This window comes from Podarcis pityusensis (genome assembly GCF_964106645.2).
Source record: "Podarcis pityusensis genome assembly, chromosome: 13".
NCBI classification, from domain to species: domain Eukaryota; kingdom Metazoa; phylum Chordata; class Lepidosauria; order Squamata; family Lacertidae; genus Podarcis; species Podarcis pityusensis.
Window position 1 is genome coordinate 23,995,678 of NC_138038.1, and position 13,989 is coordinate 24,009,666.

The window sequence follows — 13,989 nt, forward strand, 5'->3', positions numbered from 1 at the left end:
TTCACATACGCAAGGCATGCCTTTAATAGTGTCATCAGATGGTGAAGCAAGCATGTGCGAACCAGGTCAAATTGTGTTCGCGTTCTGTGACACCCATCCTCGCTACTAGCATAACCACAGCCTGCCAGTGCCTCAGATAGTCTCTGGAAACAGAGCTGTTGTGGCAGCTGCCGCGTCTCTCTGGCGAAATTGAGCCTGGCCCCTGGCACCTCTCTTCCCAGAAATTTTAATCTCTGTTCCCAGGCTTGTTTTGTTGGACGATGCTTAATAGAGGTTGGGAGCCACATTCCTGGTACATTCAGCAGCGCCAAGGCTTGTGACTCTTGATAGTGTTTTTTTTCAGATTGAGCCGCTGAGAGCAGGCTTGGCGACAGTGATGGATCTGTGGAGCAGCAGGGAAGGGGGCCCTAGACAGCTCGCCCAGGGTGCCTTGCGGGCAAGTGGCGAGAACGTGGATGGGATCTGCTGTTTGGTGCATGCGCACAAGGCACAAGTGATGAATAGCCATGGCTCTTGGCCCAAAGGGGTAAGGGGAGTGAGTCTGACAGGGCTGCCATGGAGACGGCTGTTTGCATCACTTAAAATCTTGTTCGGCTCTACGAAAGGAAACCAACAGGGGGGAGCCAGAGCTAACACTGCACTGGAGTGAGGTGCAGCAAGAAAGGGGCCTGGGGGAAAGGCTTGGAGGAGGCAGGAGCAGGGAGGAAATGATCAGGCTCCGAGGAAATGTAACCTACAGCCCAGGGAAATGCTCCATACAGCAGCATTGGGGCAGGAAGCCGCAGGGGCAGGCGGCTGAAGTTCTGAAAAGATGCTTCGGGGCTCTGAAAGAACAGCTAACTAAAAAGGAGAGGGAAAATCAATGTGGCACAAAGGGGGGGGGGAGGAAGGAACGGTTGGGGCAGAGAAAGAGGACTGAAATAGAGAGAACTGTGCAAGAAGCAACATCCTTGAATAACAGGCTCCATATTGTCCCAAGAATTACTGGATCAAATCAAAGGCTCAACTGGTCCAGCATTCTGATCTCCAACATCAACCAGCCAGGTGCCTCTGAGGTCTTTGCAAGCATAGCATGATGATGTACATTTTCTGTTGCTTGTCCTCCTGGATCTAGCAACCGGAATTCTGCTGCTTCATCCTAGGTTGCCTGAGGGGGGTATATTAAAATTTCAGGAGCCAGTGTCAGTTGTGCAGGACTGGTGGTGGGGAAGCTGGCATCTGTAGCTTAATTTGATGTAGAGAGTCACCAAATCTTAAGCCCCAGAATCTGTTTTCTGCACCAGGATTCAAACCTTGGATCCGTAGAGTGATAATGAAGAGAGAGTATTTATACATGTCGAGAGTGCATTCCCTTCAGCATAGAGTAACCACAGCTAGTACCCAGGGCATCTGAGGTCAGGAAATTCAGATAACAGTGTGTGGTTTCCAAGAAGTCACAAGCCCCCATTGCCTCCCTTTGTGCAAATTAATTACATTAACAAATCTCACAGTTTGGGACACCGATGCTCATGTTGCCCTTAGCTTTTCCTGTATCCGCAATTCTAATGTGTAATGTGCATTTGGCTACATGGTAGACTCAGTTTAAAAATGTGTCTCTTCTACTTTCTGTCCTACTTTAACAACCTACACACACACACACACACCCATATATAGCACTGGAGGTGCTCAAACATGCTCTTATACTATGATCCTTAGCATATTTGCTTAGAAGCAAATTCCATTGAGTTTTGTGTACATGAGCTTAGGGATGGCAGTCTTTGGGTCATAATACATGAAAGCACCCTAAAGCATCATCCGGTTACCGTGGGTTTGTAGGGACTAGGAACAAGAAGTGTGACAGCAAAACTGAGGCTGAGGCTACCGGCTGCAAACGCCTGCTGAGATTCTTCCTCCATGGTGTTCCATCCCGCACAAGCCCTTCACATATTCTCAGACCCCAGGGAGAGATTGACAAATGTCAATGTTTATCCAAACAAGCTTCTAACGTGCCGGCGGCAATCCATCTTCCCTGTCTCATCTTGAAAGCCGCCAGCAGCGGGTATTTATATCCGTAACAATCATAACCGGCTGATTTGGTTATTTACATGGATATTATACGAGCTTCTATAAATATTCAGCTTGCTGCAAGAATAATTAAGCATTGTTGCCGCGACGCAAACGACAGGGGAGAGTAATGGGAAGTGCCAGCAGCTACATGCTAGAGTGGGTGGCTGCCCATCCCCCAGCTTGTCCGCTTCTCTGCTGCAATCCAACCCTGGGGCATAGATGCTCGCCTGCACAATATCCCCCACCTCCGCCATTCCCCAATATTTCCTAAGCAGAGGTGCGGTATTGTTTGCTAGAAAAAGTAGAGTTGCTGGGAGGTGCAGAATACAGAAAGGAGGAGTGTTCTGGGGAACGCGGCAGGGAGAGCACTCAGTGATCGTGGGGAAAACCTAGTACAGAGGCTAGGAGTAGGAATAGCAACGTGCTGCTGCGGGAAAGGAGTTTAGAGGAACAAGAAGAACTGACTTTGATGATCAAAATAGCCAGCTCACTGGCTGAGAGTTCCCTGGTATGAGTTCAGTTCCATCTGCTGAGCAGCACTGTCCAAGATGCAGTTCTGTTCTTATGAATTAATTTATAAACGTATTAACTTTGCCCTTCAGCATGAAACGTTTCCAGGGTGGTCTACAAAATCGTAGCTGCAAATTCTAAAACTACAGCGACAAATTACCAATAATAAATAAGATTGAGACTGCACTAGGTGAGACAGCAGAAGAAAAACAGGAGCAATTAAAACAGTTTCCACTGCAGGTTTTTAAATCTGGGGAAATTAAAAGCTCTTTGCTAGGAGCCGAAAGGACATTAGAGTAGGCTGCTGGTGAACTTTCCTAAATAGGAGATTGTTCCGTAAGCAAGAAGACCTTTTTACCCATTCATTGACTTGCCTTGCTTCAAGCAGCAATGGAACAGAGGAGGGTCATCTAAGTGTATGGACAAGTTACTTTCTGCAGAGGTCGGGTGGCCATCTGTCATCCATGAGCTAGTTGAGATTTCTGCATTGCAGGGGGTTGGACTAGAAGACCCTCAGGGTCCCTTCTAACTGTACAATCCTATAACTCCTTATCAGGGGCAGCACATCGTGCGCTGCTGCTAGAGGGAAAATGGGAAGCGCCACCTTGCCTGCCTTTGCCACCATCGCACTACCACCTACCTGCTCTTGCTGCTGCCGCCTGCTCTTCCATCATGTGCTTACCCTGGCACATCTGCTGCTGGCGGAGAAGCAGCACTGCCACTGGTGCCAGTTTCAGACAAGATCGCACTGGTCCTGCCCAAAATCAGCACCAATGGCAGCGGCACTTCTTCACCAATGGCAGAGGTAGCAGGGCACATGGGGTATCCATGGGCTGCAGCGTCATCTGGCCTAATGGCTAGTCCGACTCTGCTCCTTTGGTCACTAGTTGTTCTTCATTTTTAGGTAACTTAAAAAATTAATAACAAACCACAACTACAATAAAAACAACAGTGCCATCAGCCCCTTCCATGAAGCACACTACAACTTTCCTTTCTTCTGTTATGTATAATTTTTATTGAATTTTCTGTTTTACAATTTAAAGTACTCATTTTTACATCCTTGAGATATCTATGACTTCCCTTCTTCTCTTTCTATGGTTCATTTTACATATCATAAATCCCTGCATATTTTACAAAAATGATACCATTCGGTATTCCATTATTGCACCCATCAAAACTTATTTACACTGTTGAATTTATCTTAATGCTGCCAGCATTTTCAGCTGTACACAGTTATTTTCCATATATTCAGTAAACGTTTTCCAATCTTCTCTAAATGTATGCTCTTCTTGTTCTCTTACTCTATATGTTAAGTCTGCAAGCTGCGCATACTCTGTCAACTTAAGTTGCCATTCTTCTTTGCTTGTTTTCCATTTTGGGGCTAACAAAACATGGGCCACAGTAGTGGCATACATAAATCACCTTTTTTTGACACCTGGGAATTTCCATCTGAATTATCCCCAACAGAAAGGACTCTGTTTTGGGGGAGCAGAAGTACTTTTAAACATCTTTTTCAATTCATTATGGATCATTTCCTTTCAAGTACCTGTCAGTCCTGTTACTTTAGCTATCAACCCAGAATATCTTTCCACAGAGCTGCCATGAGTGGCTGGCGGCTGCTGTCCTCTGCAAATATTCATAATGAAGGGATAGCCATTTTAAAGTGCATGTCTCTGATACTTTGGGATGTCTCATGCAGCAGCTTAGGGACTTTCTTAGCAAGTGGAAAGTTCCCTTGTAGTTGGTACCACCAGCCCAAGAAAAGTCCCTGCATAATTTGATTGCTCAGCTTTATCATAGGGGTTCTTTGGAATAATCTGTGAGAGAATCAGTAACTGTACATAGGAAGCTTCCTTCACTGGCTCATCTAGCTCAGTATTGCCAACACTGCCAGGCAATAGCGTTCTGCGGTTTCAGGCCAGAATCTCTCCCAGCCCTGCCTGGACCTTTTTGCATGCAGAGCATGCTCTTTACCACTGAGCCATGACCATTTCCCAAAAGACAACTTGCTCACTACTGCTTATCTTCCCCGGCAGTGTACAGCTGCAGGAGGCTATTGAGTATGCCGAGGAATCACTCTTGGAGTTGGATAGAGAGCTCGCTCCGAGTATCACTGGAAATAGCTTCCGCTTTATAACTTACCTTGGGCTGTGGTTGTAATGATCACTCCCTGATTATGAGTCACTCTGGCTGGGGCTGTTGGAGTCCAACAACATCTGGAGGGCCACAGGTTGGGGAAGACTGCCGTAGATTAACGGCTATCCCATCATTTTGGCATGGAGAGTTTTCATCCCAGTTTTCTACCTGGATATCTTTCAAGGTGTATGCCTCTGAATGCCATATGCCAGGGGGAGGAACAGCAGGAAGGGAAACCTACTGTTTGTGGGTTTTTCATAGGCTTCTGCTTAGCCACCGTGGGAAGCAGAATGCTGGACTAGATCGGCTTTTGGTTGGATCCATCAGAGGTATTCCCACGTTTTGAAGTGGTAGCATTGGCATTCGCCACAATGGATGCCAGAGTCGTGTGGTGGCCGCTGGGTACACTTGAATGGTTGTAGGTGGGCAAACCATTTGCCAAGAAGTCATGTGTGATTTCGTGGTTCAGCTGATATAGTAATGAGGTTCAAAGGCCCTGGCCAGCGCTCCACCTGAAAGGACTTAAACCACCCAGAATTTTCTACAGTGTGCATGAGTTTCTCAGCAGTCAGATTTCAGTGTTGAAAGGGATCTCTGAAAGCAGAGAGCTTTGGAGCTGCTGCTATTACAGTAATTAACTCATTCATCCTTGGAAGAATCCTGCAAGACAGGTAGCTATTATTCCCAAGGCATAACTTAAACATCATTTTTACACCACTTTAATGTATCTTGGCAGGGTGATGAAAGTTCTCCGTTAGACATCCCTAGGCTCTCACTGAACTATGGCTCCCAGGAGAGAGGAAATTATTTAAGTCTGTCGTGTGTAGGCCTCCCACTCCTAGATAAGAAGCCTGAGAGGGGATGGCTCAACCAAAATCCCCTGCAATATACAACCTGCATCCTGCATGCAGGTGTGGTGCATGTATGTGTGGGACAACATGATCCTTCCTACTGCCAGCTGTGGCTACACCCACCATTTGGCCTCAAAGGGTAGGCAACAAGGGCATGCAGCTCCTGGGTTTCCCACCCCTAACACAGGTGAGTGTCAGGCTTGCATGTGCCTCGTGCTTAAAACATTAAAACTTTGGTGCCAGGAAAAGCAGAACACACCACTATGCTATGTTAATTGAATTAAGAAGAAAACTCTGAATTTGCCATTTTGCAGGGTGAGAAGGATACTGATAGACAACTGTGTGAAAATTGTTTTGAGAGAGATAAGAATCCTAACCCCACTTATCTGGGAGAAAGTGCCACTGAATTCAGTACTTCTGGGTAGACGTTTTTAAGATTGTAAACAGGGAAATGAAATAAAACAAGATGAATATTGGTGCAAACACACCCAACCTTTGAACATGCAAGTGTCTTTGTAGAGAGCAGTACCTGCTTTTTTCCTGATACATTTCCTACAACCTCAGGTGTGTACCTGAGCAATGAATCAGAAAAGATTTGTTTTCTTTCTTTCTTTCTTTCTTTCTTTCTTTCTTTCTTTCTTTTCTTTTCTTTTCTTTTCTTTTGAAAAAGTATAAACCACAAGTTCTCCAAGTGTTGTACAAATAAAATGATAGGTACAACATGGCTAAAGGCCACAAACCAATTCAAAACAAACATACATGACGCCGTCATCATTAAAAACAAAGACAAAATCAATAAAACCTTTAAAACAAACGTTTTTTAATACAAGAAAGATTTGGGAAGGGGGCCGAGGAGCGATGACAGCAGGGCAGCGTTTGAGCATGACATTTACCTCCAGCTGGCTTCTTAATGAGTCTGGGTTGCCCATCAGTCTTTGACTGTTGAATATTTCAAGACTTTCGGAGCTGCCGCAGTGAAGGTTGTGCATCAAGGAATCCACTTTGCAAAGCTGAATGAAAGCTGGTGGGTGGTTTTCTCTGTCCAAGCCTTTGTCGCAGAGAAATGCAGGATTGTGGCGGGTGGGTTTAGAAAAGCTTAAAGCCCTGATTCGTCATCTCCAACCGTACCTAGTACAGTAGGTAACTTGTGCCTGGTTTTTTGTTTATGTGTCCAGATGGTTGGCAGGGCAGTCCAAGTCATGTTTCCAAATGCTAACTGTCTGGCTGGCAAATTCCTGTCCTACTCAAAAACTAAGAGGCCAGTTTTCTACAGAATAAGCTATGAATCACACCAAAGCATTTCAGAGAGGGAGGTGATCTTCCAAGTTAGGTAAAAAGCAAAGCAATACAGCCCAGTATTTCATTTTGAATTCTTTTAACAGACAGCTAAGGAAATGCTGAGACATATATCATTGGTGGCTCTTCTGGTCCATTATTGGAGGGTGGGTCTGAATTCAAACCCACAATCCCCTTTATTAGTCTTAACTACAATGTCACAAAGTTGTGAGTGACTCCAAGGTTTTGTATTTTCAAAAATGGGGGAATAACTGTGATTGCTAGTTGGTTCCTATAGTCCTGGGTGCAACTGCAATCTGGCTTGTACCTGTATCTGAAGAAGTGTGCATGCACACGAAAGCTTATACCAAGAACTAACTTAGTTGGTCTTTAAGGTGCTACAGGAAGGAATTTTTTTACTTCGACTATGGCAGACCAACACGGCTACCCATCTGTAACTGGCTTGTACCTGGTGAGACTAATCCAGTTATGCTTGCGGTGGGTGTAACAAGCATCAGTCTCGTCTGCCTTTTGTCCTTGCTGTTTCTCTGCCAGTTTATTTAGCCTCTGGCCTGATGAAGGGTATGAGTTCTGGAGAACTCAGAAGCTTGCTCCTATAACATTTTGATTGGTCCTAATAAAGGTGCCACTACCCTCTCTCCTCCCCTGCCTGCCCCGTTTTATGTTGTCTGCGTTACAAAGATCCCAAAATTATCTGGGCAGCAGGCAGCTAAAGTGTCCCAAAGGGCCAAAACTGAACAGTAAGTGATTACCATAATCCCTGCCCTTTGATGCAATTTGTCTGTGAAGTAAGTGGCTATATTATGCTCAGTTTTAATGAAAACATGTTTGTAACATGACACCTTGTCAGCTGCAGTCTCTGTAGTTACAATGAGAGTAAGCCCCATTAACCTCAATAGGACTCCTGCGTAAATATGCATAGACTTGCAGCGTACGTTATTTTTGTGTGTATAGTACATATCATTTCTCCTGTGAGTTTTGGACAATGCAGTTTTTCATTCTTGCATTGCTCCTTAAAAACCACATTTTTGCATAGTCCATTGAAATTCTGTTATACGTTAGCCCTTTAGGCGCAAAATATGTGACAGCCCATCTGTCTCCTTAATCTGCTGCCTGACCACTGTGCAGGATCTCTACGCAAAGCTCCAAGACATTACAGACCCAGCTGAAAGAAGCCAAATGTGTAGAGACTGGCAGGGGACCAATGTAGATGGAAGCCATCTACACAGTGGGGTTCGCTCTGTCCCGTAAATAAGTCAGTGAACTATTTATTTTATTTTTCAAATTTTCTAATCCAAACTTAGTTTCTATTCCTTCATCCAAACATGGATTCCAGTGCATTGTACATAAAAAAATATCAAATATTGATACAGTATTTATTGAACAATAAAATGCAAAACAACGCAATAAAATCTGAAACACAATGAACTGGAAAAAACACTCTGTTTTTAGCATCAACCAGCATTCAAATTGCAGCACATGAGCTTTTCAGAATTCTTATTTTAGGCTGGATTTCCACCCGTTTACTTTTTTTTTTTTTTAAAGGGGGGCAGTAAGATGGAAGAAGTAGCAGAACTTGCAGACATGTTTAGGGTAAGGCTCAGCCAAGTGCTATGGTTTCGACTACGCTCACAAAAGCAGCACTGAGGAATGAGAGCTGGTGTGGAGTAGCAGCTAAGGCTGTGAGCTAGAAATTCAAATTTCACCAAGTGGCCTTAATGCAGCCACTTAGCCTTTCTCCCTCAACCCTCTGTTTGCAGTACATGGACACTAAGGTTGGCTTAACTAACAGGGTTGGTGGGAGAATATGCATATGAAATATACAGTGGTGCCTCACAAGACGAAATTAATCCGTTCCGCGAGTCTCTTCGTCTTGCGGTTTTTTCGTCTTGCGAAGCACGGCTATTAGCGGCTTAGCGGCTATTAACGGCTTAGCGGCTTAGTGGCTTTAAGAAAAAGGAAACAAACTCGCAAGAACTCGCAAGACGTTTCGTCTTGCGAAGCAAGCCCATAGGGAAATTCGTCTTGCAAAGCACCTCAAAAAACGAAAAACCCTTTCGTCTAGCGAGTTTTTCGTCTTGCGAGGCATTCGTCTTGCGGGGCACCACTGTACTTGAAATGCTCTATATCAAGGATAGCCAACATGGTGCCCTCCAGAAGTTGCTGGACTCCAACTCCCATCATGCCTGGCCATTGGCCATGCTGGCTGAGACCATAGGAGCCACCTGCTAGGGGCCAAGATACCTTCAGCCCCCCCAATAAAATACTTGAGTGGACCAGCCCCACCCCCAAGTTGATGGGCATTGCCATTCAAATGGTGTGCGTACGCTGTATCTTGCCTGGACTTCCCCTCCAAAAAAATATTTTATTCAAGTTGGCACCCCTGTTGGGACCAATGGTAGTTTGAAATCCAACAGCCTTGGGGGGCACCTTGTTGCCTATCCCTGGTTCAGTTCCTGTTGTTGTTGTTGTTGTTGTTAGAGAGGACTCCTTCTTAACTGTAGAAAATCCATGCAGCCTTAAGATCCACATCTGCTTGTGACTTGCAAATCTGCTGGAGAGCTGAAATTAAAGTGAAGTAGTCCTTATATTGGCAAAGGTTATTTGTTTTAGGATGCACATTACATAAAAAGTCAGTAGGAGCCCATTTGAGTGGGGTTGCCTCATAATTCGAGGACTAGATGGTGCACCTGTTTACACAAAAGAGCTGTCAGGATATACCTGTCGGTAGATCCGGTGCCTGCACTGAAGGAGCTGTGAAATGAAATCCAGTATTTGCTTATCTATACAGTGTGCACAATTCAGGCAAAATCAAGCACCATTGATTTCAACTTACCAAGTTTAAGCCTAGGCTTAGTTTTCCAGTTGAAATCAGTGGTGCTTCACAGTCCTTAACTTCGGCTGAATTATACCCACCGTATTGAACCTCAGCACTTTGAGACACTAAACTTTCAACAGCTAGGTGCTCAGCACAACTGGCCTCCGTGAAAAGGCACAGCACCCTCCCTGTGTCAAGGAGCTTACAATCCAAATTTCAACAGGGCAAGGAGAATGGGAGAGAAGCAGGTGGCCCTGGGGTGCATTAGAGCTTGCGCAGTTACGCTTTGCTTGGATTTCATTTGGGGATAGGGGTTAAGGGGCTAAGCCAAAGATTATGCACAGAAGAGGTAGGTCTTAAGTCGGGGATTTGAAAGGAGTGTTCTGGGAGGGAGTTCCAGGCTTGCGGGAAGCAAAGAGAATGCAAAATCACATAGTTGCATTTCACACATCAGCCTTCTCTCAGTGAGCTTGGGGTGTTCCCATGGAAAGACGAAAAGCCTTTCCCCAGCACACTTCCCACGCTCCTGTTCATGGGCAACAGCACCAAGTCAAGGACTTCACGGAGATGGTATCCATCTGTCCCCCCTGTATGTCTCCATAATTGCCATGTTGGTTTCTGGCAAGATGGGCATGATGCCACAAGGTTGACTTTTTTTACTGTGGTTTGTGAGTTCTCCATAAGGCCCCAGGGACAGCACCTTTCCTGTCCTAGATATTACATAATGTGCTTTTTAATAATACACCTCGAGGCATATGGCCTCTGGATTTTGGCTGTGAGAGCAATCTGCTCAGCTAAAAATAGCTGGCATGCGTAATGCAGTTAGTTGCGACACCTTCTGTTACTCAGGGAGTCAGGAATCACAGCTTCACTTTACAAAGTGGCTTGAAGCAGAGAAGATGAAGGCTGGCCTTGCCTTCAATTTCTTAGCTTACAGCAGATGGGGCCACTTGTGTGTGTGTGTTATGTACACTAGCAGTCTAGTGATGCTATTACCTATATCCTTGACCTTCCCAACTACCACCTGTTTTTTCAGTGTTGCCTTACTGCCACCCCAGTTGCTGACCAGCCAGCTGCAAATAAGGATGCAAAAGGGTGGCAGAACCTCCCCATGATAGTAGCACATGTGCCTAAATCAGCTGCCTTGGCCACAAGCCAATATGTTCTTTCTAAGTGAACATCAAACTGGTCACCAATGGAGATTTTTGAGTCTATCTCTTGCCATACCTAATTTTCTAAAAAGAGAGATTCTGCAGCCCATGGCTGTCTGGTCCTCTGTCTTGGAAGCCCTACAAGGCCTCACTGACATTTTACCCAACTTATCTCTGCTCATGTGACTCTTCAGCCTGGGCTTCTTCTGGAGCTATCTGTGATGCTACCAGTTTTGCTTGGATATTGCCTTACTATATGCTGACCTCCTCTTTGCTCAACTTGGCTTTATTGAAACCTGACAGGTTTACCAGAACTGGAACTTGGAGTTGCTTGACTGTACATTGCTCCCCTTCTTGGGACTTGAACTCATTCCTTGCAGCCCCCCTCTGCCCATGCTAGAACCTCACCCGACTGCCTGGACAAGAACACTGCCCTCTACCCTTTTGCCTATTTTTTGTGCCCATATTTAAACAGCACCTGTATTCACAATCTGCTGTTACTTCAGTGTCATTTTTGGCTGTTGGTGAAAGGATTTCTGGACCGTGTGATCCCAGCCAATCAGGTCTCCTATAGCGAGCACAAGGTCTCAAAGTGCCACATATTTAGTTGTGTGATAATATCATTGATGGCAAAGAAAACCTACCTGTTGCCTTTCCCTCCTGTTGAATGCCTCCCCATTGCCCAGGCAACCAGGCCAGCTCTCCTTGTTTTGTCATGCTGTGCTGATGGCTTCCAGCACTGATTGGGAATCCTTTGCCCTTGATGCTCATGCATCACTCTGAACGACCAGCAGGGGCTCGATGGGGGTAAAGGTGTGAATCCTATTAGGCAAGTAATGCTGTGAAGATGGGTGGGCATCCACATTTAGATATCCATGCATGTATTAAGAACATAAGAAGAGCCCTGCTGGATCTAGTCCAGCATCCTGTTCTCACAACAGCTGACCAGATGCCTATGGGAAACCAGCAAGCAGGATTAGAGCACAAGAGCATTCTGCCTCTCCTGTGGTTTCCAGCAACTGGTATTCAGAAGCATTGCTGCCCTGAACTGTGGAGGCAGAGCATAGCTATCATGGCTAGTAGCCACTGATTGTCTAATTCTCCATGAATTCACCTAATCCTCTTCTAAAGCCATCTAGGTTGGTGCCATCACTGCATCCAAATGCACGCCCCAGTCACCTTCTGCCTCGGCTAGGCATCAGGTTGACAGAGCGCCAGCCCAGTTCTCTCCACCGACAGGAGGCCCGCTTGTGAACAGCTTCGATTCCTTTCACAAAGGAGTGCCCCCCCCAAAAAAATCTGTCAAAGGAGAGGGCACATTTTGTGTGCTTGAAACATGCCTTCTCCATTTCAGCTCACATCTTCTCCTAAGGGCAGCGGAGCAAGAGGCAGATTTGACCCAAGAGAGCACAGTCCTTTGGGAAAGTTCTTCCTCTTGCACCAGCACCATTTGAAAGGAAATGGGAGCAACAGAGCATGGAAGATTCACGAGGGACTTGGCACTTTGTCTTTCTGGGACGTTAACTAAGTTGTCATTGTCATCTTTGTCATTTATCATTTGCAACGATCCCCGTGTTTATTAGACACCATACATAAATAAAAATTACCAGGCTGCTGTCGGCAAGCTCACAATCTAAATGAGCCCTCTCCTAGTTCTGGACTTCTTCCCGCAGTTGCCAACTCAAAGATGGAAAGGGAAGCATTGAAATGGAGTTGGAGTGAGGCTTGGTGGCATTGCTTTTGGCTTCTCCCCTTTACCTTCCTTGGAAGTATGGGGTTGGCATCGTCATTTCAGTGTGATGTGAAAGCCCCTCCCCATTTCCAAAAATGTTTGGCGTTAAGGTGTAATTTCACAGTGCTGTGGGGTGAATGCACTCTGCGTGTTAGCTAATTTTATCTTGTTAAGTGTGCCAGGGCTGAATCCTGGTGTGGCGGAGTGGGAAAACAGGCCCCTTACTGAAGCCTTGACACATCCCAGATTTGAAGGAAAGTACTCACAGCTGCATCTATTCATCCTGGTTTTCTCCTTTCCCTTGTTTGGACCTCTCCTATGCTTCATCCTTCTGCCTCACAACTGTTTTCCACGGCTGGCTAACGGATGGGCTCGGGCTTTAATATTTATATGTTTGCACACTGGAGAGCCATAATAACACCATGAAAAAATAATGATGGCAAGCTGTAATGATAAATCTATGCATCTTAACAGTCAGGCTTTTGCCAACCTGAGAGAAAAGGTGTATCGCCTTTTACAAATGCACGCAGAGTGAGACTTTCAACAGAAGGAGCAGCCTAGTTGCAAAAAGTATTGCTCGGACAGGGCTTAGTTTCCAAGCCAGCTGTCACTGATCAGGTTGACCCCCCTGATTGACTTAAAACCTCCCCCCCCCCCAAAAAAAATCCCACCAGCTGGCAGATTGAGTTCACAGAAGCAACAGGTTCCTGGGGAGGCTGTTTAGCATTACATAAGGGAGTGTTATTGTTATTTTTGTGTGTGTGTCCTATTTATCTTTGAGCTGTTTTTGTGCTTTTGAGACAGAAAGGCAGAGTCTGAAAAGGTTATGTTTTAATAGGCTGTCCTCTGTGCCACATCTGTAAAAGCCTTTTTAGAAGGAAGTTTAGTGGTGGAGGACTCGCACCCACCAGCACGGCCAGCTCATTGCTGCATTTCGTGAGCACACTGCTGGAATTATTCAAATGAGAAACAGGCTGGGTGTCAAGGGGGTTTGAACAAACATTGATCTGGAAGAGGGGTTTTTTAAAACATGGATCTTTGTTGCCAGAATGTGAAATAGAAACTGTGGCATCGCTTGCACAACTCTGCCATCTGCGACGCAGGGAGACAGCTGAACAACTTGGGGGGCTGCAAGAGGTGAATGCAGGCATTAAAAGAATGTTCCTCCAAATCCAAAAGCACAACATGAAATCTACACTAACACACACAAACACAATTCTGCAAAAAGCTAAGGCTGAGACCAATTTTAGGAAGTTTTATGTACAAATCACATCTTAGTGAGTTTTGAGAAGAATGACTAATGCTCCAACCAGACAAATTGGTGGTGGTGGTGGAATGGGAAAAGGATGTGTGAATGAAGGCTAGTAACCATGTTTCCTTGGTAATGTCTAGTGAAAAAGATGCATGGTGTGAAGTTGTCGTGTCCAGGGTTTCCTCCACTTCACTTTC

The 13,989-nt window shown here is 45.4% G+C and overlaps 1 protein-coding gene across 5 annotated transcripts in view; it reads left to right on the forward strand.

The window, feature by feature from the left end:
• LOC308462057 (acid-sensing ion channel 2) overlaps positions 1-13,989 on the forward strand; it is a 382,247-nt gene that overhangs the window by 328,075 nt on the left and 40,183 nt on the right. The gene's annotated exons all lie outside the window — the stretch shown is intronic.